Here is a 26,799-nt window from a genome sequence, read left to right as displayed (position 1 = left end):
GCCTCTGGTGCACGAGTTTCACTACGTCCCTGGTGACCCTGACTCTGCGTTCTTTGCTGTACTTGCACTGACTACAACACGCTGTTTTGCCGTAAGTTTTCCACACATGCACTGACCCATCCCGAACCTGAAATCCACCCAAGTGCCACGTGGCTGTATCAACAGCATCTTTGGAGATCCGGACACCAACCATTTATACAAAGAACGTCTACACATTGTTCATGGTGTGACGCCTCCAAACAAGCCCTAAAGGTGCCACATGCCACCTCCTGTCTGGAGTCCTCATTCACCTCCTCGCAAATCAACTTTCCTGTTTATAAAAACAAACTGGATCCTGCTTCTCGAAGACACATTTGACAAAAATGAGTATCTCTATATTGTAAGAAACCCCCTTGGTTTAAGCCATCTGTGTGTGCTACAGCAAAATGAAAGCATGCAGGAGGGTCCCTAGAGTTTGCTGTAATGAGACTGGCTGGACGTGGATCTCCTTACCATCTCTAAACAGAGGTGTTTTCTGCTTGGCTAGAGAGGCAAAGCTTCCAAAAATTTCAGTCATGCAAATCTGGGGGAAACAAAAAATCAGCAAGACCTTTTAAAAACTCCGTAAAGGGCTAATGTTTTATTGTTAGTTTAGAAACTTTAAAATACATCATTATTATGTATTATATTTGATATATTTGGAAATATACATGCCCCCAAAATAAACAGTAAATTCAGGGGGAAAAATTGTTTCCCCAATTTAAAGAACGGCACCCCTATCCAGTCTTTAGAAAAACTAACATTTTCTGAATTTTTCCCCGGGTCTATACACAGGCCAAGTTCAGGCTTCAAAAATATTAAGCTATGAAGGGCCCTCTTCTGTCCTGGTATTAAAATAAGGAGTTAACAAAAAAGAGCTTTCCAAAGCTTAGTCATGTAAACTCACCTACAAACCTCCCATGACACTGAATCGATGGTCCAGGACGTTCGTTTATACGACAGAAGGAACTAGAGCGTTTCAGGGAAGCCCACGTTTACAACTGCAACATCGTGTCCCAGCAGAGACTGGGGGCCTTGTTGTCAGGAGGAAAGTAACGGTCACAACAGTTACACCAGTTTATTAAAAGCTCATCATGCACCAGATATATTTCTTCTAATCCTTAAGATGATTCTTTCCTATTTTGCAGACCGGGAAGTCCAGGCACCGGGAAGTTAGGGAATCTACCCAAGAATATACAGCTAACAGATGCTGAAGCCAGACTCAAATTCAGCTTCTCAGACTCTAAACTTCAAGGTTTTTAAGTTGTGCCATGTTTGCATTTATGCTGTTCTGTGTGTGCGTTTTTTCCCTGTAATACGGATGCATACATCACTTCAAGAAAAGCTCTGTTCCTGTATCACATATTTTGGGCTCGCTTGCATTCAGCAGTGACTGGGCATCTCTCCACTTCCAAACACAAAACAAGCCAAGGCCTCCTGCAGCCCGACCTCTCCTGGTAGACAAAAAACGCTGCTTTCTAACAAACATCCACTTCTCTCCTCTGGTTTCCATCCCGTCTTTCCCCACTGTGGGCCTTCCTCCTTCCAATTCCAACTGCCTCACAGTTTTACAGCCAAATCAACATAATTAAGCACTTGTACTTCAACTGCGTCAATTTAGTTTCTCCCCAATGACATTACCACCAATTTAAAAGCAGAGACAAAAATCATACATTCACGTGGTAGCGGTCGCCATCCATCTGGCCTTCCTTCCCCACCAAACACAAGAGAGACTTCTGACAAACGACTTATTTATTTATTTAATTAAAAATAAATAAATTTATTTATTTATTTATTTATTTATTTATTTTTGGCTGTGTTGGGTCTTCGTTGCTGAACGAGGTCTTTCTCTAGTTGCAGCGAGCGGGGGCTACTCTTCATTGCGGTGTGCGGGCTTCTCATTGCAGTAGCTTCTCTTTGTTGCGGAGCACAGGCTCTAGGCACACGGGCTTCAGTAGTTGTGGCACACGGGCTCAGTAGTTACGGCTTACGGCCTTAGTTGCTCCATGGTATGTGGGATCCTCCCGGACCAGGGCTCGAACCCGTGTCCCCTGCATTGGCAGACAGATTCTCAACCACTGTGCCACCAGGGAAGTCCCGAACGATTTATTTTTATATGAACAGTCTCTTAAAGATTAAAAAATCAAATCATATGGTCACAATCACAACAGTTAACACCATTTACTGAGAACTTTGTAGGTTGCAGGCACTGAGGTAAGCACTATCCACAGCTTATCTCATGGATTCTCACAAAAACCCACAAGCTGGTGATTCTCCCCAGCCTGACAATGAGAAAACTGAGGTTCCAAGCAGCTCACTGTACCCAGCTGGGGTTCAAACCTGGGCCAGCATGCGAGCCCGGCTCTTTCCACTACTCCCTATACGGAAGCACAGCTAAGGGGGCATTCGCCCCTCCCGAGCCCTCAGAAGCGGGATATCCTGTGCAGACCCTCACTGCTGGTCTGCGGGCACCCGGCAGGAGGAGCTCCCCATGGGAGCCGCCCCCAGCACCTGGGCCACCGCTGACCACATCACCGTTACCACTGCAGATCCCAACAGCAAACCCCATAAAAAAGGTATTACTCCGTTATTAAACAGGTGAGGAAACTAAGGTTCAGAAAAGCAAAACATCCGCAGTCGTGCAATAAGCTACTAGAAGAGCCGAAATTCCCATTTCAGTCTCTCCAAGCCCAAAGCCAGGGCCCACTGCCTGCAGCCTCTTAACTCTGAGGGAAGTCCCACAGGGCAAAGTCGAAACCAGCTCTAGACTTCCCAAAGGCACCATTAATCAGACACGACAAGCAAAGTACTGAAGTTTACAGTGTTTGCAAACTTAAAAGGTTTACTGGCTCCAAAATACAAACATAAAACTGCAAAAACTGGAATTATTCAAAGCTGAATTGAATGTCTACTAAGATATAAGAGAAGGCCGCCTAGTATACTTGGGATGCAACGTGGAGGTAAGTGTCATAAATGTATTTTAGGGAGGACAACAGCACACTCTGCTCCCGTGTGTCTGCCTTCTAGGCCGTGGGGTGGCCTCAGGCCCACGTGGTCTCAGAGCAGCCCTTCCCCCCCAGGGCACCCACACCAGGCACGCTGGGCAGTCCCCAGGAAAGAGAGGGGAGGGTCTCGGAGAGCAGAGGCCAGAGCAGGCATTTCCTACAGGCATCGGGCATGGCTTTCCCAACCTCCTCTGAGTCCCCAGGGCCACACAACCCCTCACCCACCTGAAAGGCGGCGGGTGGGCGCCCGGGGAAGGGCCTGTGTCCCCTGAACATGTGGGCACACACCTCCCCGTGCCTCTGCGTCTGGGGCCACGCTTCAGCAGCATATCCTCCCTCTCCAGCCCTTCCCCAGTATTGGTAAATATTGATAATTGCCTCCAAAGGCAGAAGTGAAGCAGCAGTTTGTGTTTTGAAATGCGGATCATAATTCAAATTGGAGGCTGACACTAATCATTTGATGTTCACTTGAAAAGACCAGATAGGCTGTGCAGGAACATTTCAGTAAGGGGACCGATAAGGAGAGGGAAATAAAAATTATTGGTATTTACTCAGCCTGCAATGCTTGTGGAAGGAACTCTTTTAAAAGGGAGCACTTCAGAATGGTTATTCAATCTGAATTTTACAGATAGCACAGGAAATATTTTCTCACAGAATGCCCCCTATCTGCACCATCATATCTCTCCGGTGTGCCGTTCACATCTCTCATTGGAGGAATTCTCACTCAATCTTGCTCCATTATGAGCTGACAGTGACCCAGAGTATACAAGGCATTCAAGAATCTGCCTGGAAATTACTACCAAGGAACATCTGTCCTGTACCCCGCTTGCCAACCCTGCCTCAGGGAGTGCGATGGAAAACAACTCAGAATCCACACACAGAAACAACTTTTCATTCCCTTTACAAACCAGGCTCCTTTGGAAATTGAGGGTTCTGGCATTTTTCAGAAATTACGTTTCTGGAAAAACATGGCATGAGTGTCTTTTGAAAGCCTCAGCTCAGGCTTCCTTTCCTACGCAGATCCTTCTAATAAAAGCCAGGACAGGGGCTTCACAGGGAAGCAAACGAGAAGGCCACCCGCCACCCATGGCTCTCCGCACTGGTAGTGTTAAACTCAAATTCTGTATTAGACGCCACTGTTCAATTAACGACGGTGAGGGTGTCACACGTGCTAACATACCCACCGTGCACGCGGTGTCTATCTTGTAGATGCACTAACCTTGGAAGATTTGCGTTGCGACTAGGAAAGATTAGAAGAAGACGTGTGGTCTCACACAGGCTGCGTCTGGGATCCCAGCTTTCCCCCTGGACGGCTGTCGGCCGCCGTCGTCGTCGGAGGGCAGAGGACGGGGTGGCAGCGTGGCAACCCCGCCCAGACTCCACCCCCGCCGCACGTGCTCAGAGGGCCCGAGCGGCACATCACCGAACAGCCGTCCGCGTCCGCGCCTCTGGCCTCACGTCAACAACCTGCACCCCGTATGCTTCTCACGGTCGGGGCACAGGGGTCAACGTCATCACAACCATCCCAACCGTGTGCCAGAAGCTCTGCAGACGGCTCCTCTGATACAGCCACCTGAGTGAGGTAATCACCTGCGGTTCAGGTGTAACAGCCTCAGTTAGAAAAGTGGCCTTGCGCTGGGCTGCCCAGAGCCGGGTTGGGCCATGCCTGAGCTCCGCCTGCTTCCTCGGGGTGCTGGGCCTTGCTTGGGGTGTTCACATCCTGGAGGCACCCAAAACCAGTGCTTCCAGGTCGGGCGGGAACAAAGAGGGTTTGAGATCCCGAGTCTGGGGTGGGGGATATGGTGGGGGGAGGGGCCGTGCACCAATAAGTGACTTTCAGCCTTGAAAGCCGCTCCCGGAAAACACCACCTAAGAGCTGGATACAGGCAAGTCCTCATACAAGCGCAGAAACGGTTCCGCTCGGTGGGACCCTGTCCCTCTGGGAGGCAGAGGGCCACCTTCTTCTCCTGGAGACCCCCTGCTTTGGTTAGCACCATGGGCTCACAAAGCGAGAGCAAACTGAGTGGAGAGGGCTGACAGCCGGGCCCACATCTTCAGACGCTTTCAAAGTTAAGTCACATAATCTGATGATGTGAAAAGGGGAGAATGCACATTTGACCCCTTGCTTCAAACAGAAATCTTCCCGTATGGTTTTTAATTGGAAGGCAGTTGTTTTGCGTTCGCAACACTCTTTAACCTCTGCCACTGTAGGTACAAGGCTGCAAACGATACTTCCATTGATTAAATAAAAAACAAACACTGAAAGAAACAATATTTTTCTTTTTAAGGAAAAAAAAAACATAGCGAGCAGCTATTTTCTGGAGGGGTCACCACTTAAGGGCGTATATGGGACGCCACCCTGGCTGCAGCTTATGGTTTATTTTGTCTTGGAAAAGCCCCGAGGTCATTCTAACTCTGTTGACCTGTTACCCTCCACAGTGATCATCTCCATCCAGGACCGCAAGCAAACACTGCCCTCTTGTGCACTGAACAGTGCCGAGTCGGCGCAGAGACGTTTCCACCCAGCACCCATGGACGGCTCGCAGGCAGGCCTACAGCTGCCTCTCCGCGGCCCGGAGGGGTGCTGGGAAAGGATGACACACATCTGTGTCCAGGGTGCTTGCCACAGTGTCCCCAGACTGCCTTCCGGGACAGACTGTGAGGTAAGAGGAAGAGGGAAAGATTCAGCTGAAGAAATCAGACCAAAAATAACTGACTCTTATCTTTCCTAGAAAAGATTCATTCCTCAGGATTTCCCTGGCAGTCCAGCGGGTAAGACTCCACCCTCCCAATGCAGGGGGCCCAGGTTCGATCCCCAGTCGGGGAACTAGATCCCACATGCATGCCGCAACTAAGAATCCACATGCTGCACCTAAGAAGTCCACATGCCGCAACTAAGACCCAGTGCAGCCAAAATAAAAATAAATAATTAATTTTAAAAACTTTATTGGTTACCATGGCAAGTTTTCTTTTTGCTTACTTTAAAAAACTTTTAGAAATGACTAATAAATCTACAATAACAGTATACAGTACTTTTTTTATCTAGGAAATATTTGCCAGGAAAAGATTCCATTTGATTCCAGAAGGAGAAAAAAAAAGGCAGAGGGAACCCACATTGCTGTTTCTCAGAGGAACACCGAAAGATCAGTCGTGGTTCCTCTTCTTTCTGAGGAGCCCCGACCTGCAGGGTTACCTGCAACCTGGGGACAGGGCTCCATGCCCAGAAGACCAACCTGGCATTGCAAGAGAGCCTCAAAGGATGTAAAATGACAAGAGCAAAGGCAAAGATCCAGTCCAGTCTGAGGCCAGGCCTACTTGGCAGGAACCTCCAGGGGAAGAAGCCCTGGTCTTCTCTGAGTGAGTCTTCCAGTTCTGTTCCGAACTATGAGCCACCCAGATGCTGAACCCACTCTTCCACCCTTCCAGGCACAAGCCAGGATGGGCCAAATCTCATGCCAAACTCATCTCTGGGCAAGAAAAGGCAAAATCTGCCCCCAGTGCATTACCTTCAACCCAGTGGGCACCCCGGAAGGAAAGGGGACAAGAGAATGTTTCGGGAGTGTCTGCATACCTGCGGCCAGGAGTCAGGAGGTGGGCTGGGTGCCAGCGACTTCAGCTCCTTTACATACCAGCTGTGATGCCCAGAGCTTGGCTCAGTGGTTCGGGAACGTGTGAACCACAGGTGGTCAAAGGGCCAGTGTTAAACGGCCAGCCCCAGCCCCAGAGTCGTGACAGCTGTCCAGCTCACGTTATGCCAGGGTTACCTGCTGCCTCCTGTTTCCACATCAGCCCCTTCCTCTAGCACGGGAAGAAAATGGGGGTCCAAGACCAGAAACAGGGCTCAGGTGCATAAAGCCGACAGGACGGCCTTGCGGAGGCCAGACAGGAGGCTGGCTGCGGCCCTCCCTCCCGTTCTCTGTCTCCCTATCAGAACCACAGGGCATGCGGCTGCTTTAACCTCCAGCAAAGCCAAGATTGACAGACTCCAAATATATATATCCGTCCAGAAACGCCAGCCCCACAGCAGATTCCTTTTGTGGACCCTGGCTCTGACACAGTCAGCCAGACTGAGCCTCTCATGTGTGGAGCAGCCTGACCATCTCCTGCCTCAAACCCCTCCCATGTGCTACTCCCTCTGCGGGCGTCCTACCTTGTCCTTTCCAGCACGCTCACAACTTCGTGCTGCGTGCTGCGTGCTGCTGCTCACTTCTGTAACACCCGCCTCCTCCACAATGCACACTGCGCTCCACTTCTGCCCGGCTCACCCACATAAACCCTGCTCCTAGCGTGCAGTAGGTGGGTCAGGGTTTGCAGAATGAATGAATGAATGAATGCATCGACATGCCTTTCCTTCTGCAACATCTGATCTTACGGAATTAGGTCACCTAGCCAGGTTTCAGGACACTAAGAATCCTGGGAAGAGAAGGGAAAGACAGCCAAGGAACCAGGCTAACAGCGCCCAACCTCTACTGCAAAGAGCAGGTGCCAGAACGAACCAGAAGCCACCAGGAGACAGGTGTCAGGAGAGGGGTGGGCAAAGTCCATCTCAGACGCTACAGCACCCCTGATGCCAGGACTGTGGCATCACACACTTTCGGGGTCTCTGAGCTTTCCTTCGGGGAAACGCATGGAGAACTCGATGGAGAAACTGGCAGGCCCAGTGTCCAGCCTGTGCCCTCTGGCCTGGGGAGCCTGTTCTCTTTCCCCAGGAGCATCTCATCACACGAGGGCTCTGTAAGCGTGTGTGGACCCCGAGTTCATGTCCAGCCTCCCGGGTTCTGAAGACCCTGGTGCTCCAGGAAGTCTACATTCAGGAGGGACTCGGGCCCCAGGCTTGGCCACCAGGGACAACCTTGGCAACCACTTCTGGTCATGTTGTCCGACAAGACCTGGCTGAGCTGGGTAACCTGCTGGAAGCTACCATGCCAGCCTGCCTCTGGAGGGCCTCCTCCCCTCAGCTTCACAGGCTACTTGCAGGACACCATGCTGGGCCACAGGCTCGCATTATGCTCATTTCCCAGTCCCCAAGCTCCGGGGCAAGTTTAGAAGTCCTCGTCCTGTCTCAGATCAGGTCTGAATTAATACCCTTCCTCCAGAGAACTCCAGTAGCAAAGTGAAAACAGACATGCTAAACAATGGCCTTTGAGAGCCCCAGCAGGAACGGCTGGTGACAATGCAGCCCCAGACTCTGAAAGAAACCTTAAGGTTAAAGGTTCACAGAGGCAGAAGAATTACCAAAGTACACGTCTGTTCAAATATCCTCCGGCAGATTTAAACAACCAGGGTCAAGCTGAAGATTGCCTGCAAAAACCTATGAGACAACTCAGCCCCTTTGAACTGCGTGGAGAAAGGAAAATATACGGTCTGGGAGGGATCTATGTTATAGCTTTTAAAAATGTTCTTGAAAAGGTCACCCCTGTTAACTCAAAATCAGCCCACTGAAGGATGTGTGAAAACTGCTTCTCTAAAACAACAGGGCTGCGGGCCCTCGCCGTGTGCGGTGAGCTGCACCGGGTCACCATGTCCCCAGCATCAGTGTGCTGACCCTTTGTGGGCCATGAAATTAACCATCAGCACAGCAGAAATCTGCTCCGAGTTAAACTACTTTGCTACGCTAAGTGGCCTGAAAATGAAATATGAGGATTGAATTTCCACTGAAAGATTAACTTGTCTAACCTCCAGGCAGGCTTGCTCAGCTGTGAACCCTGTGTGGCTGGCCGGTGGCTTGAAGCCCCACAGGAGGCTGGATGCTGGCCGCGGGCAGAGGGAAACGACCTGTCACCCACTCATTCATTCATTCACTCACTCGTCCATGCTGCGTGCCTGCACCAAGGCCCTGCCCTTGGTCCTGGAGTCAGATGACAGCAGGACCCCATCCTCAAAGGGATCAGGTCGAGTAAATGCAATGACAACAGATGGGAGGACAAGGGGTCCGGGGGGCCCGCAGGATGGTACAGACCCTCACCTGGTCGAGGCTGGGGAGGGCCAACGGTGAGGCTTCCCAGAGACGTGGTGTAGCCAGAAGACGCCATGAGAGACCCCGGTCTGTCTGTCCAGAGACCTGCAGGCAGCTCGTTAAGCCTAGAGTCCTGAGCGACACAGAGACACTGACCCATCAGGAAGTGCCCTGTCAGCCTATGCAGAGTTTAGCCTTTATGCCAACAGAGAGCAAAGGAAGACTTTTAGACAGGGGAGTCAAATAATCATATTAGCCATTTAGAAAGAGTTCTCAGCCACAGAGGGGAGGGCAGTTTCAAGAGGGGGCTGGAGGGCTTCCCTGGTGGCACAGTGGTTGAGAGTCCGCCTGCCAATGCAGGGCACATGGGTTCGTGCCCCGGTCCAGGAAGATCCCACATGCCGCGGAGCGGCTGGGCCCGTGAGCCATGGCCGCTGAGCCTGCGCGTCCGGAGCCTGTGCTCCGCAACGGGAGAGGCCACAACAGCGAGAGGCCCGCGTACTGAAAAGAAAAGGGGGCTGGAATCGATACGCTGCAGGCAGGTCGTGCTCGTCCAGTGCAGAGTGGACGGAGGCCTGTCCAAGGAGCAGCTGTGGTGATGGGCAGAGGAGGCGAAGGACAGGCAAGAGTCTGTAAGGAGTCCGTGAAGGTGAAGGAGGACACACTGGGGACCGCGTGACTGGCCTGCCCCACTGTGGGCACTTACTGCCAAGCGGGGGTGGGGATGGGGTCTTGCAAGTGTGGAGTCTGGGGACCTGTGGGGCTCACTGATGAAGAAGCCAGCCCAGCAGGCACTTGGATAGCAGGTCGAGACCTGCCTACTGAAATGTGACTTAACTAAAATCAAATTACAGTTTCAGTTCGTCGGTTATGTGGCTGCCTCCCTGGGCTGTGCTGCTGGAAGACACTCCCACCAGCACAGAGGATCCTTCTGGATGGTGCTGGGAAAGCTCTGCACAGACTTTTCAAACACTGTCGCTCGCAGCCAGCATGTGCCAGCCCTCCCCAGCCAGGTCGACGCCAGTGGTGACCCGCAGCTTTCTCCCAGCCTCCCGTGCTCTGCCTGTCTGCGGACTCCAAACAGCAAGTGCTTAGGAAATGGAGCCCGGCTTACAGAAAGTCTTTTTTCTCTAGAGCAGATGCTCTGAAGACCGTCTCTGAACAATCATCATTTTAGAGAGCAGGGAACACTGGGGACGGACACACACACACACACACACAGGAGGGTCTTGGGTGCCTAGGGCATGAGGTCCTGAAATTCACCTGGAAATGACCCCGAGCAGAGGAAGTGCCACCCACAGTACAACCGGAAGGCAGAGCCCTCGTCCCAGCATCAGGTGACCAAGGCCGAGCCACCCACTCCTGGAGCTTTAAGCCACCTGCATAACCCCACAGCAAAGTGTGGAGCCCCGTGGCCAAGCAAGGCCGGCTCCAGAGGCCAAGCAGGTCAATGTTGGCAATTCCAAGCACTAATTTTAAAAGGAAAAAGTCAGGTTTATTTTTAGGTAGCACCTGTGCATGCCACCAAATAAATATCCTCAGGAAGTAGGTTAGAGACAAAGGAAATTATTCTAGTCTTCTTGAAGGCCCCAAGACAAGAGAGGCATCATCATAACACAAGAGATACTGCAAGAGGGAAAGTCAACTTCTCTCTCAACAGCAAAACTTGTTTCTTCTCCTGCCAAGAGAGGATCACCCACATTAACAAAGTCCCCTTCCCCATGCAGCCACAGCCACTTCAAAGCAGCAGAAGCCTAATCACAACGCATAAGAAAATAAAAGACCCAATTAACAAACTTCCAATAATCCAGGGGAGAATGGAGGCGGAAGTCTCTGTTTTTGACAAACTGACTTACACAGAAAGTGCTGCCCAGGAGCTGGGCTCCCACCAAAGCAGGTGCAGGCTGAGGTGCAATGGCAGCTTGGGCAGCCAGGCCGCCGACACGTGACCTGGAGCCGGCTTCTGACCTCTGCAGCCTCCTTTCTGTGGGCGGCACCCTGAGTATAGAGGGAAACACCCCCTCGGGGTCTGGCTGGCAGGATGCCGTGAGATAATCAAGGGTCCAGAACAGCATCCGGACGGGAGATGCTCCCCAGGCACCATGCCCCTCCTCCGGCCCGCCACAGGGCATTCCTGCATCTGTACCCCCAGAGCCACACTCTCCCTCCTGGCGGTGTCCCCCTCCTGCCTCTAGTGGCCCTAGACCTCTGTCCCAGGTCCTCTCCTCAGACTCTTTAAAAGCACCCGAAGGATCTCCCAGCTGAAAACACACCCGCCCTCCCCTGACAGGAGGCTCCCCAAGCTCCTGAGCTCTGGGTCCCGCGGACTCTGCAGCTCAGCTGCACACCTGCCCACACCCGAAGCACTGAACTTCTGGGTTGTTTTATGAAATCTGCCAATTTTTAAACGCTGGCAATGAATTTTTAAAAAAAGACTTTTGGGCATCCCTGGTGGCACAGTGATTGAGAGTCCGCCTGCCGATGCAGGGGACACGGGTTCGTGCCCTGGTCTGGGAGGATCCCACGTGCTGCAGAGCGGCTGGGCCCGTGAGCCATGGCCGCTGAGCCTGCGCATCTGGAGCCTATGCTCCGCAACGGGAGAGGCCACAACAGTGAGAGGCCCGCCAACCGCAAAAAAAAAAAAAAAAAAAAAAAAGACTTTAGCAGACTTCCCTGGTGGCGCAGTAATTAAGAATCCGCCTGCCAATGCAGGGGACACGGGTTCAAGCCCTTGTCCGGGAAGATCCCACATGCCGCGCTGCAAGTAAGCCTGTGCGCTACAACTACTGAGCCTGCGCTCTGGAGCCCGCGAGCCACAACGACTGAGCCTGCATGCTGCAGCTACTGAAGCCCGCACACCTAGAGCCCGTGCTCTGCAACAAGAGAAGCCACTGCAGTGAGAAGCCTGCGCACCGCAACAAAGAGTAGCCCTCACTTGCCGCAACTAGAGAAAGCCCGTGCACAGCAATGAAGACCCAATGCAGCCAAAAATAAATTAATTAAATCAATTTAAAAAATAAAATGAAATAAAAAAAGACTTTAGCATATGGGCCATCAAAACATATCTGCACAACACCCTAGTGTGGGATGAGACCCTCCCAGGGGTGGACAGACAGGATAAGCCACCTCCTGTCGGCACTAAGGACAGGAGTGGGCAGGTCTAGGAAAAGGTCAGGAGGTGCCCTAAAGGCCTTCCAGAAACAAGCAAATGGCACTTCCTACACACCCACCACAGCCTAAATAATGTGTTGGGTACATTTAATCCTCTCAAAATATGTTCATTTATTTAATTCAACTCAATTATTTGTTTAATTCAAATGTTACTGAGTAAAGATAATCCACAGAATGGGAGAAAATATTTGCAAATCATATACCTAATAAAGGACTGGTATTCAGAATACATAACGAACCTTTACAACTCAATAATAAAAGCCAAATAACCCAACTAAAAACAAGGGCATAGGATCTGAATACACAGTTCTCCAAAGAAGATATACAAATGGCACAAGAAAATATCAGGGAAATGAAAGTTACAGCGACAATGAGATATCACATCACACGCACTAGAACAGGTACAAATCAAAAAGACAGCAACAAGTGCTGGCAAGGCAGTGAAGACATCAGACCCTCCTACACTGCTGGTAGGAAGCAAAGCAGTGCAGCTGTTGTGGAAAACAGTCTGGCAGTTCCTCAAAAAGAAGACACAGGGTTACCCTCTGAGCCACCAATTCCACTCCTATGGATAAACCCAAGAGAATGGAAACATGCGTCCACACAGAGACTTGAACACAAATGTCCACGGCAGGATTATTCATAAGAGTCAAAAAGTGAAAACAACCCAAATGTCCTTCAACTGATAACGGATTTTTTAAAAGTGATCCATCCCTATAATGGATACTCTTTGGCCATAAAAAAGGAATGATGGGGGAAGGGAAAGGGGAGTTTAATGGGCACAGAGTTTAGCTTTTGTAAGATAAAAAGAGTTCTAGAGATGGAGGCCACTGAACTATAAACTTAAAAATGGTTAAGATGGTACATTTTATGAAATATGTGCTTTACCACAATTAAAAATAATAGATTTTTTTAAAAAGGAATGAAGTATAGGTCACGCTATACCATGGATGAACCTTGGAAGCCAGACACAGAAGGCCACATATTGTATGATTCCATTTATACGAAATGTCCAGAATGGGCACATGGGCAGAGACACTGAGTAGATTAGATGTTGCCAGGCCTGGGGTCAGGGAGAAGGTGCAGGACTGCTAATGGCTGTGGGGTTTCTTTTCGCAGTGATGGAGCTTAGACTGTGGCAATGGCTATACAACTCTGTGAAGAGGATGAAAACACTTAAGCGTGCACTTGAAATGGGCAAATTTTATGGAATGTGAATTATATCTCAATACAAATGTTTAAAAACAGCCCTGACTGTCCACTCTGTGCCTGGCCCTGGCCTGGCCCTAGAGCCACACAGAGGCCTCCAGGCTAACGGGAACAACAGGTAGAACGCCTCCTGGTCACCTCAGGTGACCGAGAGCTCCAGAGACCGTCATCTCTGTCACCCTGTGCAGCACGGCCTCGAAGTCCTGCTGGTCAGACAGAGACTCGGGCCCAGCCTGGTCCAGGCCCTGGCCAATGCAAGGATGAGAGAGCGGGGAATAGGTCTCAGGGCTTAATTTACCAGTTGGTTCCTGGGGCGCCTGCCCAAATCTTATTCCAACCTGGATGGAGTGATTCTGAAGAAAAACCCAAGAGCCACAAAGGTGATGCTAAGTGAAAAGTTTAAAAGCAATTTATTTTAAATGATTACAGCTTTACCAAAAGCTGTGGCTGTGATTTCCTTCTGACTTTGATTATAACCTTCCAGCAAAATATTCGTCTCATCAAGGCAAGTCTGCATTATTTTCTATTCTTAGCATGACTGCAAAATATTCTTTGATTTAACATTTGATATGTTTTGTTCTCAAGGGCAAGCCCCACGAGAAGAAAAATGTACCTCAACAGAATGAAATATGACTACCTGCTTCCACTTTTCTTTCTTGTTGGTTCCTGCTCAAATATTCTGCATTCATTTAAACTCAAGGCCGCGTCTCTGATGTTATGCTCCTCCCACACTGTTACCCAAACACAAGCAGTCACCCACTATCCAGGGGCAGAGAAATTGCCACAGACGGAGCTGGACTTGCATTTCCTGGAGACACTGAGGGTGCTGAGCTTGGAAGGAGAGGAGGTCCTGGCCAGGTGAGCACTGAGGAAAAGGAAATGAAGACCCAACAGATTCTAGGAGCTAAAGAGGCTAGGACTAAAGCAGCATTTCCACTTACATCAACGCCTTTAAATATGCCTCAATATTTTAGGACAAACGTATGATACCATAACATAACACAATGCATTTCTATTTTTGTTTTTGTTTGTTTGTTTTGCCGTATGTGGGCCTCTCACTGTTGTGGCCTCTCCCGTTGCGGAGCACAGGCTCCGGATGCGCAGGCTCAGCGGCCATGGCTCATGGGCCCAGCCGCTCCGCGGCAAGTGGGATCTTCCTGGACTGGGGAACGAACCCATGTCCCCTGCAGCGGCAGGCAGACTCTCAACCACTGTGCCACCAGGGAGGCCCAACACAATGCATTTCTGGACAGATTCATTAAAAGACTAGGGGCTAAGAAAACCAGAGTGTCTTTTTTTGTTTGTTTGGTTGGTTTTGCATCAGAAAAACACCCATATTCCTGGGGTGGTCAGGCCTCCGGTTTGTCGTTTCTGCTTGGGCCACACCGCCTGCTGGGAACTAAGCGCAGACACCCAAACAGCAGTGTAAAAACCTGGTGGAAAACACACGGTCGTTCGCACATGAACCTGTCTCATGGGTCCAAAGAGAGCATCTCAGACAGACTGCAGGTGCACTCTTGGATAAAATGGCCCAAGGGACCATGCTTCTCCATGTTGTCACACGAGCACAGAGAGCTGGAAAAACAGAGAAGGGGAAGTAGGTTAAGTGTCATAAAGAATGCTCCCTCCCAGAGACAGGCACCCCCAGGGCTGCTGACTGACCTCCAAAGCTAGGAGCCCTGAGTCACACTTGCAAGGCTGTGGTAGATCAGCTGCTCCAGTCAGGGGGGTCCAGAGAGGGCCCAAACCTGGCAGGAAGCACTGTTTAAATGGAGGGGCGTGGGGGGCGCACAGGAGGCTAGCGATCAGGGTGACAGTCATGGCAAAAGAGCTGCTGTTCATTAACCACAGGAACAAAAGACTGGGAGACAATGCACTGTTAATCGTGGCAGCCACCAGAGGACTATAAATTGCCAAGCCAAGATACCAGCATTTTTCAGACCTCTTCCTTCCTGCCAGAGTGAGATTGAGGATGGATCCAAGTCCCTCACCCCCACCCAAGTCTTTAAAACATACATTACTGAATCTTTTTGAAGTTCTAACCCTGAAAGATTTATACTCTAAAACACATCAGAGAAATATACTGCCCAGAAACACCATCAGAGGGCCTGGAGCGGATGGGCACCCTTGTCCACTCACACTGAGAATGCCAGTGCTCCAAGGGCAGATCAGCGTGGGTTCAAACTAGCTCTGACCCTTCTGATCTGTGTTCCCTAACCTCCCTGAGCCTCTGCCTTTGCATCTGTCCCATGGGAGTATCACCTCTTACCTCCCAGATTGCTATGAGGGTTAAACAAACAAAAAAAAGTCACAATGCTGGCACTAAATACATGCTAAGTACTGTTGTCACTATTAACCCCCAGCACCACTTAGGAGTTTTATCTATGGCCACAGGGATCAAGAAGATAAAACCCAATTTTCTCTAAGTTAAAAAATGATCTTTTTGTACATGAAAGTATTTTGGGGGAGCGATGGAATTAAAGAGAGCTGGCTTTAAGATACACTAAGCTTTAAAGGTATCATCATGGAACTCAGACAGTCACTCTAATTTCCTTCTGCTTTGGATAGGGCATTTAGCAAGGGGTCTGAATCACTCCCAGTGAGCTGGGAACTGCAGCGGCAGCCCCGCCTCCCAGCAATCTGTGCACAGGTGCGCTGCCAGCTGGAGTCCCTGCTCAGCCACCTTGCCTCTTTCTAAAGCTCCGGCCTCATCACATCACAAACCTACTTTAAAAGCATTCCAAGGCCCTTAGAAGAAATCTGCACCGAGGGCCCCATCTAAGCCCCACTCACCACTCTACATGATCCCGCCTTCACCTTCCACACCTCTCCCCACTCACCAGGCCCATTTCCAGCTGCTAAATGCTGGCAGCTACCCCTGGCTCTGAACAGACAAGACAGCAGGCTCATGCCTCAGAGCCCCACCCAGGCTGTGCCGCCACCGGGCAAGCTTTTCTTTCTCCACCACGTCCCGCAAAGCAAGTCACCCCTGTGCAAAGAGCCCTAATGAGTCACTCTGCACACCGCACAGCACTCTTCCCCTGGCTCTGCTGTCAGCCCCCAGAGGGGCCCTGCTGGTGACTTTCGACCCGCCCTCCAACCCCGGCTTCATTCATTTGGGACTTCTGAGTGCCTCCTACATGCCAGGCTCTGGCCCAATTCCTGCTATGCTCTCGTGGAGGACAGAGGCCATCAACAAGCACATCAAGCATATCAGACAGCACCAAGGGCTAGCAGGAAACAAAACACGGACATGAGGAAGTATGACGGTAGAGAACTGGGGACACTTTAGGCCAGTAGGTCAGAGGAGGCCTCTCCAAGGAGGTGACACTCGAGCTGAGATTTAAATGAGGAGGGCACAGCAGGTGCAACACTGGCCCATCCAATAAGTAGGAGAAGGCCAGTGTGACTGGAGGTCAGGAGCCATGGATGAGCCTCAGGGGAGGGCAGAGGCCAGATCGTGGGTCACTGCGAGGGCAATGAGCGCCCGGACAGTCTTCAGCTGACGGCTGACCTGATCTGAAGACATCCATAAAAGGAGCAGACTGTCCACCATGTGGGGGGTCAGCAGAGGGAGGAGGGGAGGGCCCATAGTCTGGAGAGGAAGGACAAGTAAAGACACACGTGGCCTCTGCAACATGAGGATAACGAAGGGGATTCACCAGACCCGGGTCAGGGGCGGCAGAGCAGGTTCCAATGCCTGCCCAGGGAACTTGACTTTCCAAGCTTCAGTTTTCTCATCAGAAGAGTGGGGCCCATGCCTCCCTACACCCCCATCACTCAGCGTCATCACACAGACACAAGTTTGTAGCCACAGGCGTGGACCCGGGCAGGCACTCAGATGCAGCTCCTTTCCCCGCAAAAGAAAAAAGCCACTTTTTCTTCTCACTTCCCTGAGTGGAGGGTGGTAATCTCATCTATTGAAGGAAGAAGAGTAGCAGCCCTGGTCCCACCACTGCAATGTGCTCAGGTCACATGTTAACACCTGTAAGAAGACAAGGAGAGTCTCCTCTCAGGGGTGAGAGAAACGTAAGAGTCGCAATGTTCGTACAACAGGAGAGAAATCCCTCTTCATTTCTTCAACAATTTACAGTCTAAACCAAGGACTTGTCAAATGCTTGGAGACGTTATAATTTGGTGCCTGAAACCTTCTGTCCTATGAAGAAACACCACGAACGTACACGTGGAAGAGGAGGGCAGAGTACAGTGACCCGGGAAGTGGCAGCTTTGGAGTCAAGCAGAGCCCTGGGTTGGCCACTTCCTAGCAGCCTCCCCGAGTCCCAAGTCCCTCGATGGCTGAACAGTAACCACCACACTCCCTGAAGCGTTTGCCCGGGAAGTGGCAAACGTGCAAGAAAAGCAAAGCCAGTTGAGATCTGCCAGAGTGTGGACAGTCCAGAATCACATCCGAGGTCACAAGGTCAGTGAGGGAGAAAGCCAGGCCTCACCACAGACTCCAGAAGCATGTCCTTCACTCCCTACACCTGTCACAAGAAAAGACCAACAATCTGCCTTCCCATTTTTTAACCTCCAACCTACACTGGCTCAGAGAACGTGTCCTAAAATGTACCTGGATGTGACCAAACAGAAATCAGTTACAAGGGGAGGGGAAAGCAGAGAGGATTGCGAGCCCCTTCACATGCATCTGTGGCTGGAGCACGGCTGGAGTAGAAGGTGTGAGGCGGGGGACCGGAGCAGGTTCCTGCTCCTCTAAGAGCCTCCGGTTCCTCTCCTGAAAATGGGGAAATTATCTCAGACTGCCCGCAGCATGGACCAGACGGGAGGTGACAAGGTGAAAGTACTCAACACTCATCATACAGCAGGGCCCGCTATGCCTAGCGCGCGACCAGTGCAGCTGCCCACCAGCAGGCCAATAAAACCATCTGACCAAGAAGTGTTCCTATACGTGCTCGTGGGTGCAGAGAATGCCACCGGAAGGGACTGGAGGAAGTGGAAAGCAGGGAGGTACCAGGTCCCTGAGTCAGCAGTGAGGAGTCTCTGAACTATATATACACCCTTTGTGCCATGTACTACCATTTTTCTATATAAACAAAACACCTGTCCATCGAGTCAAGTATACTGAAATGGATGTGGAAAAGTAATCCACAAAGGTGTACTAGTGGCTTCCTCTGGCGAGATGGGAGGGGTAATTAGGGGCCTTCTGCCTGGTTTGTAACGTTCTATTTCTTCAGAAGTAGAATGTATTCATGTACTACTTGTATAATTACAATTAATTAAATGGTACATCTCAGGAAGGCTTTTGGGCAGTAACCACCATGACTCTCTGCCCCAGCATCTCAGTTCTAGGGTCTTTCCTTACAGACACACTAGCACACCCACCAAAGACGTCTGTTCTATAAAACTCACTGAAGCATCGTTAGCAAAAATGAGTAACGACATAAATGTCCATCATTAAGACATTCAGAAAACGGTGGTGCAAGTGTACAACAGAATTTCATGTGACCTTTAAAAAGAATGATGTTACTTTATATGTATGAATGGGCAGGCCTGAGTATTGAGTGAAGTACTCAATCGAGTGGTGTTACCATTTTGTGAAAAAAAAAAAAAACACGAGAAAAGGAGGGGTCGACATATACACAGGAACGCTGCCTGCACACGGAGTTCCTCCGAAATGGCACAGGAGGTGACAGCGGCTGACTCCGGTGATGGGCAGCAGGAGACCAAAGGACAGCGAGTGGACGCCTTCTGGGCCCTTTCAGGGTCTCTGCGTTTCCCTAACCTGTGCGTGTATTACGAACGCATGTGGTTAAAAAAAAAAAAAAAAACACTTTCGCTGTTTTCGGGGCGGCGCGAGAGGCTTCCCGGCGGGCGCCCCCGCCCCAGCGCGTCCGAGCCCCGCACCCCCCCCGCCCGCCCGCGCTCACCGCCGATGATGGTCCGGATGAGGGAGGCGTGCCCGGGGCAGTCGACCAGCGTGACCTGCAGCCGCGGCTCGGCCCCGGGCTCGGGCTCGGCCCCCAGCGGCGCCGGCCGCAGGCGCGCGGGCAGCGGCACAGAGAAGCACGAGAAGCCCAGGTCGAGCGTGATGCCGCGCTCGCGGCTCTGCGGCTGCTTGTCGAAGGCGGCGGTGGAGGCTGTGGTGCTGAGAGCGCGCGCCAGCGCCGTCTTGCCGCTGTCGATGTGGCCCAGGACGCCCACGTTCATGTTCACCCGCCGGCCCGCCATGCCGCCGCTGCTGTCAGCCCGCTAAGCAGCCCCCGCCGCCCGCGCCCCGCTCGCGCATTCCGGCGCCGAAGCTTCCGGCCGCGCGGTCAGTCCGCTGAGCCGGGGAGCCAGGCGCCGGGGCCGACTTCCGTCCGTCCTCGCGTTCGTTCGTTCGTTTCCACGGGCTCTAGCTGAGCGCCCTCTGGGCACCCGGCGCCTTCTGTCCACCGCGCGGGGACAGGTCGCTCTCCCCGCAGGACATGGGGCACCCGGAGGGGGGGAACAATAACCGGGAGTAAAGACGGAACCAGACCACTACGGACCCCAGAAGCCCTGGGGAAATACAGCAGCGGTGGAAGGACCAGGCCTGGGGCAGGGAGGGCGGGCCGCGAAGCTGAGCTCGTCCTGCCGAAGAGCCAGCGCGGGGAAACCTGGGAAGGCTGCTTGGAGAATCTCGGACCCGGGCAGTCAGCCTGGCCTCAGGGGGCTGCCAAACTGTACGCAGAAGGTCGTGTGAGTGCGCGCGTGTTGGGGAAGGCCTGCAACGCTCATTCTCTTGAAATGCCACCCACAGAAAAGGTGTCGCCTACGGGCAACAACACGGATCACAAATTTAAAGGTCTGCCCTGCCCAGGCAGGTGACTTGCCAGAGAGTAATCAGCAGAGTTTAAGGTGCCCGGGGTGGTGGAGACTGCGGAGGTGGAGAGCACATGTCCTGTGGCGACAGATGGGGAGCCACGGCTCAGCTTTGGCCAAGTGACACCAGGCGGGAATGCTAGCCCAACATTGCCCCATCTTTCCGCTTTTCAAGAGACTAGAGTGTTTCTATGTGAAATCTGAGAGACATTTTGCCTGGTGAGGCCGCCGAGACTTGGGGCTGCGGGCTGTAGCTGTTACCCGGCCCGACTTACACCTAAGCGCTCACCAGCAGCAGGGCTGGGGCTTTAAGCCAGGTCTTACCGTCTCCAGCTCCCACCACAGCTGGCTCCAAGACAGGTGCTGCCCCAGCAAGTAGCCTGGAGTCTAGCCCTGTCTCCACAAGTGCCAAGGAGACAGCAAGCTCTGAGTTGTCTGAAAAGTCAGCCAGATTCAGACTGTATCTTGGGGTCAGCTGTGCCCCTACACCAAGCAGAGAAATACAGACCTCTGCCTAGGCAGGTGTGAGTCATAAGCTCACTCCAAGAGCCAGGGAGAGTGTGAGGGACACCCTGTAGGAACTGGAGCCCTGTTGCCAGCAAAATGCAGGTCACATCACGCCCCCTCCTTTGTCCTTTGTCCCTATCCTGGCTTCTACCCCAGTGAGGTGAGTTTGCTTTAGACCAGGCTGGTGCCCTGGTGCTCTCCCCTGTCCCAGCAGGCTGAGGACCCCTGACACATCTTTGCTTGCCCTCGGCCTGGCACATCAAAGGCTCCATAACTGTTTCTTGAGTGGACCCACCTCCAAACCTCCAGCCCACAAAGACACGATCCTCTGCAGCAGACTCCTGGGTCCCAGCCTGGGTTCCAAGGCTGGACCTGGTCCCTGGGAAATGATTGACAGGGAACGGCCCACAGAACTGCGATTATTTGGGATTTGTTCTTAATGTTAATGCGATGCTGGTTCCTTTCTGTTTCTTTAATGCCATTTTGTACGAAGGTAGTTCAAAGTTCTCTACGAACAGCTAGTAATTAATTCAACTTCATTAAGGCCAGTTAATCCAGGATTAATTATAAATTTGCTCAGAGGAAGTTATTATACTTTGCTCTTTGATTTGAGTTTGGCTTTAAAGATTCTTACAGGAGTAAAATGGAAATTTCCCTTTTCTCTGAGGGTATCTACCTTGCCAGTGATTGTGTTAACCACGTACCTTCCTCGACATGTCCCATACTAACCTCAGATGAGGTTGTCACCCAGGCCACCACTGTGCTCCGTGGCACTCCCAGTACTGAACAGATCTGCTAATGCCCCGTTAGCTGCAGGGTGGGAGCTGATGTCCTGGCAAGAACTGGCCCCACACAGATTCAAATCATGGCCCTACCTCGTGCTGGCTGTGTGCCTGGGAGCACACCTTCTACCTGGACATGGATACAAACTCTTTAAGGTCTACAGTGGTCGGTGTCCCCTCCCTCTTCTTCTGTAAGACTCCTCAACTCTCCTTGGAGGTATCACACTCCTCTCCTCCAGGTCATGATGGGGGCTGACGGCACGATAGCTCTAGGGGTGGGCCTGAGACTCAGGTCCATTCCAGTAGCCATGACCGTTGGTTTGGCAGTGAGCGTGTGACCCAAGTTAGCACAATCGGAGAAAACCCTGGAATTTTTTCCAGGACAGGCAATAGAAAAGTGTGCTCTCTGATATTGGACTAAAACCTGGGGAAATCAGTCTGGGCCCTAATTGGACCCCTGGAGGGAAGCCTGGCCGCAGCAGAACAGTGGCCTCCAAAGATGTCCGTGTCCTGGAACCTGTGATGGTGTTGCCCTCCATGGTAATGAGACTTGGCAGGTGTGATTCAGTTAAGGATCTTGCGATGGCGGGGATGGGGGAGGTGGGGAGCTCACCCTGGATTATCCTGCGGGCCTGATGTAGTCACCAGGGTCATTATAGGAGGGAGGCGGGAGGATCAGAACCAGAGATGGCGTCATGAGAAGACGCTGCTGGCCGTTACTGTTTTTAAAGGCAGAAGCAGAACATAAGTCCAGGAAGGTGGGCAGCCTGTAGAAGCTGGAAAAACCCAGACTGTGGGTGCTCCCCCAGGGCCTCCAGACAGGAACGCAGCCCTGCCCACACCTTGATTTTAGCCCAGTGAGGCCCGTTTTGGATACTGGCCTGCAGAACTGTAAGAGAATACCTGTGTGTTGTGTTATGCCATTAAGTTTGTAGCAATTTGTTACTGCAGCCATAGGAAACTAATACCAACATTTACTTGGAGTGTGGAGTCTCTTCCCATTTATTAAATCAGTGAAGGGCTCCTAACTCCCTCCCACCTGGTCAGAGAATCAGTCTGACAGCTAAGACCTACACTGGAAATAGCCTCACGGCCTGTCCTCTGGTCAGACCTGCTGCTTTAGCCCAGGCTGTCCTGACCTCTGACCCCATTGCCATGTGACGCCAGTGGGACGCCAATGGGACAATGGTCCAGATGGAGCCCTGGGGACCTGCAGGCTCCAGCTGCTTTCTCGGCATCTGCTGCTGGGTTTCCCCACCGCAATGGGATGTGCCTGCTGAGACGGACGGAAACTGTTCCCTAGCAGAGAAGGTTGCAATGGGAGGCACAGGCCTCACCCTGGCTAACCTGACCCCGTCCCCAGCCCCACTTCCTGCCTCGGGCTCCAAAGCAATTCCGGTGAGTGCCCTCGGGTACTGTTTCCATTTGAAAAGCATGACAAAATTACCACGAAGGGCAGGACACACACACAGCAGGCAGATATCCAAGGGAGAAATAGCCCATGTCTTTATGTTCCAAAGCTCTGATGCCATTTTCTGTGCCCCTCCCAGTGCTTGAGCCCATTGTAAAAGATCTCACTGAATTCTTTTAATAAACCTAGGAGGTGCTGTTATCGCTACTTTACAGCAGAGGGAAGAGGGCCAGGAGAGGTGACTTGCTCAGGCCCTCTGTTCCCTGCCAGCTGATCCTTGTTTTATGTCAGGTTTTTTCCAACCTCAGTGATATGAACCAACTTCATAATTTATGCAATATCCAGGTACCACCTACAACTTCATATTTTTATTTAAGTTTGACTTAAATAAATAAAAGTATCTCCCTTACACAGAAAAACATTATCACTTGCCATAAATAGCTGGGAACCACAACAACCTCAGAATCAGGATCTTTAATAAAAAGAGAGATTAGCAAGCGTTAGAAAGGGGTTGAAGTCACACTCCGCCCCCTAAGACTCACTAAATTAGAATTAAAAAGGTAATAATGTTCTCACTATGTGGATCAACTTTATTTAATTTTATGTCTTTGTACCACCTCTAAGATGCCAGCAACATTATTTAATTTTATGTCTTGTACCACCTCTAAGGTGTCCCTTCTGTCCCCAGAAATCAGCCTGGGGCTGAAATAACAAGCATGCCAATTAGGTTGGCAACAATCAGAAAGGGGGGTGAGAATGTGGGAATATAAGACCAGGGACTAAGCCAATTAGCTTAAAAAGGGGACTCCTTCAACAGGGACTTTCTTTGATTTTGATTCTGATTGGTTTGGATCTTGGGGATCATGGCTCTGAAGTGCACCCCAGACACTGGGAATTATCCTGCTTGTAATCATCGTAATAATCTTAGTAGTGCATTATATTCTCTCAAGAGCTTTAAATGCATGTTTGCAGCCACTAAGCACCAAGCAAATGATCTCCCTACGACTGAAACATCAGAAAAAGAATGAAAGAAAGACTGACAAAGAACGTGCACCCGACGTCATAACCTGTGAGCACCACACAGAGGGTCAGCAGAAGCTGCAAGGCCTCCAGAGTGGTAGCTGGGAATAACACTAATGCCTTAAATTTGTATTGCATCCCTCAGGCTGAGAGACTGGTCAAAAGGAGGAAATTGTTAAAACTAAGACAATGGGCCCAAAATGCAGTGGCTTATGCTAAGCCTCAAGTCACCAAATCAAGACTTAGTTACTGGACTTCCCTGGCAGTCCAGTGGTTAAGACTCCGCGCTTCCACTGCAGGGGACGCAGGTTTGATCCCTGGTTGGGGAACTAAGATCCCACATGCCACGTGGCATGGCCAAAAAAAAAAAAAAAGAATTAAGTTTCAGCTCTTTCCCCTTTGAATGGTCGTGGCACCCTTGCTGATATACTGAGGGTTTATTTCTGGGCTCTCTATTCTATTCCATTAGTCTATATGTCTATCCTTGTGCCAGTGCCACGCTGTTTGATTACTGCAGACCATTATTAAATGTCCTATTAGTTAGGATACACTCTCAGCACTCAGCTGAGCCTGGAGACCATGACAATGTGTGGCTCCACGGGGCCCCTGGGTCACTGCCCCCCTCCATATGCAGCAGCCTTCTCAAGATGTTGGAGAAGGCAGAGACAGGCTTGACCTGGGCTTGTGGGCTCAAAGGTCAGGTGTGAAAGAAGTCAAAGCAAGGAGCAAGCAGAAGCACTGGGAACCAGTGGCTGAGATGCTCAAGCTTGGACTGGAGAAAAGAGGGGTCGAGGCACTGGAGGTGAAAGAGCAAGGCTCATGGGAGTGAGAGTGAGAGAGCAGGCAGGTCTGGGGTTGTCACACAGCACAAGCTGGGATGCAACTGTCCACTCCATTCCTTGTATGTGTGTCACTGCACAAACCCATGGGTGGAACCCTATCTCAAGTTATTTTAAGCCCCAATGTCAGTGCCATTTACACTGCCAAGTAGGGCAAAGCTGGATCTGGGAACGTAGAGGATTTCATCAGGAATCTGCCAGCTTTCCTTTCCTTTGTGCTGGCTTCATTCTCAGACAGAGTCTTCCCATGAAGTGGCAAAGATGACCTGGAAACCTAGGACCCAAGTCTCTTTCCCGATATTTCCAGTAAAAGTGCAGGTCTGAGTGTCATTGGACTGTCTGCTCACATCTCTGAACCAATCACCATTCTGGGGAGGAGGGGATACTTTGATAGGCCAGGCCAGGGTCCCGTGTCCATTCCTGAAATAAAGCTGGGGGTGGCGTCAACCCATCTAAACCACCTAGATGCCAAGTGGGGGAAGGGTGGTTCTCTACAGAAAATTAGAGTGAAGGTGGCCAGAAGAGGTAGGAAGGGTGCTGGTCGGGCATAATAAACCCTGTCCACTGCTATGGGCCTCACCTACCTTCACACACCTTGCACACTTTGGACACTGGCCTGCCGCGTCGTCTTCTGTTGAAATGAAAGGAACTGCCTGGCTCTGCAGCCAGGCCCAGCTTCTTTGCACACTGGACCTGGGGTCTAGGCCTGGGAAAGGCATTTGCTCAATTTGTGATCTTGGACAAACTCCATCCCCTTTTAGGGCCTCAGTTTCCTCACCTGTAAAAAGAGAATGCTAGGCTGGATCAGATGTTTGAACTGTTCTTTAGCAGGAAAAAAATGTAACAGCTCTGGTGGAGGGGGAAGTGGGGGCCGAAAGGTTCCATTCACTGACAGAAACCATTATCAAGTCCCATAAGATCTGCTGTGTAAAATACCTCCAGCAAAACTGCATGATTTTGTGTGTATGTGAGGGTCCAGAACCCTACTGAATTTATAAGAAGCCTTAACTGTGAGCCAGGCTGTGTGCCAGACACTGGGGTTAAAATGATGAACAACACAGACGTGGTCTACACTTTCATAATGCCTGCCATTTAGTGGGACAGACTAACATTGACCTGATAGTCTTGCAAGTAATCAGAAACCTAGACTCAAAAGTTAAGATGGAGAAGTACAAGGAGGTGTGAGAGTCAGGAACTCCTGCACCTGGATTTGACTTCAGGTCTGTCTCAACCCTAATGCAAGCTCCCCTGAGCTCTGGGCCAGTCCCTCCCTTTCTCTGGACCTGAGTCCACTCAGGTGTGAAATGGTGACATACCGTCTGCTTCTGAGGATGTTATCCTTCTGTCAGGGATCGGTCCAGGCGTTACCACGTCATGGTGCCTTCCTTGGCTCTCCAGCTTTTCCAGATGGCCCTGCTCTGGGCTTGCACACCACGTGGGGGTACCTGCTTTGGCACACCTCATGTTGCAAGTTTCCCAACTAAGGACTGAGCTTCTCAAGCTTCTCTTCTCAAGGCTGGAGATTTTGTATTTTATGTGTGCATCCTAGCACATTGTAGTGTCTGGCTCACAGGAGGTGCTAACAAATGTTTGTGGAATGACTGGGTGGATGGGAAGAGTACACTTTTTGGAGGAGTGTTAATATCATCATGGAACCGGACAGGACACAGCCACTGGCTAATTGTCTCATCTGAGGTCGTGAGATGGGATGAGGTTTACACCGGCTCCAAAGCCTGAAGTCCTCAGGTGGAGTTCCAACTCTTCTGATTACTTGCTGTGCGTTCTTCATAAGTTATTGGGCCTCTTTTAGCCCGCATCTTTATCTGCATTAGGAATTACACTAAACGTCATCCACAGCCAACTTAATCTAAGTAAAGGGAGAGGTGGAGGCGAGGAGAAGAGGAGGACTATCCCAAGGCGGATGCTGAGCACAGCCTCCCCAGGGAGATGAAAGGCGTGGGAGTCAGAAAAGTGATTAGTGGGCACAAATCGAAGCTTAAGTTCTAAACCTGTCTCTTCATCTCCAACACCGAGGTCGAACTTGAGCTCCGCAAAAGGGTATCCATTCGAATGCTGTCAC

At 51.1% G+C, this 26,799-nt stretch overlaps 1 protein-coding gene across 1 annotated transcript in view; it reads left to right on the top strand.

Annotated features, from left to right (window-relative positions):
- LOC309817577 (nuclear RNA export factor 2-like) overlaps nucleotides 1-26,799 on the top strand; it is a gene marked incomplete at its 5' end in the record, with an annotated part of 107,932 nt that overhangs the window by 51,578 nt on the left and 29,555 nt on the right.

The sequence above is a fragment of the Grampus griseus genome, assembly GCF_964374135.1.
Source record: "Grampus griseus genome assembly, chromosome: X".
Taxonomy (NCBI): Eukaryota; Metazoa; Chordata; class Mammalia; order Artiodactyla; family Delphinidae; genus Grampus; species Grampus griseus.
This window is presented reverse-complemented; position numbering and strand designations above follow the sequence as displayed.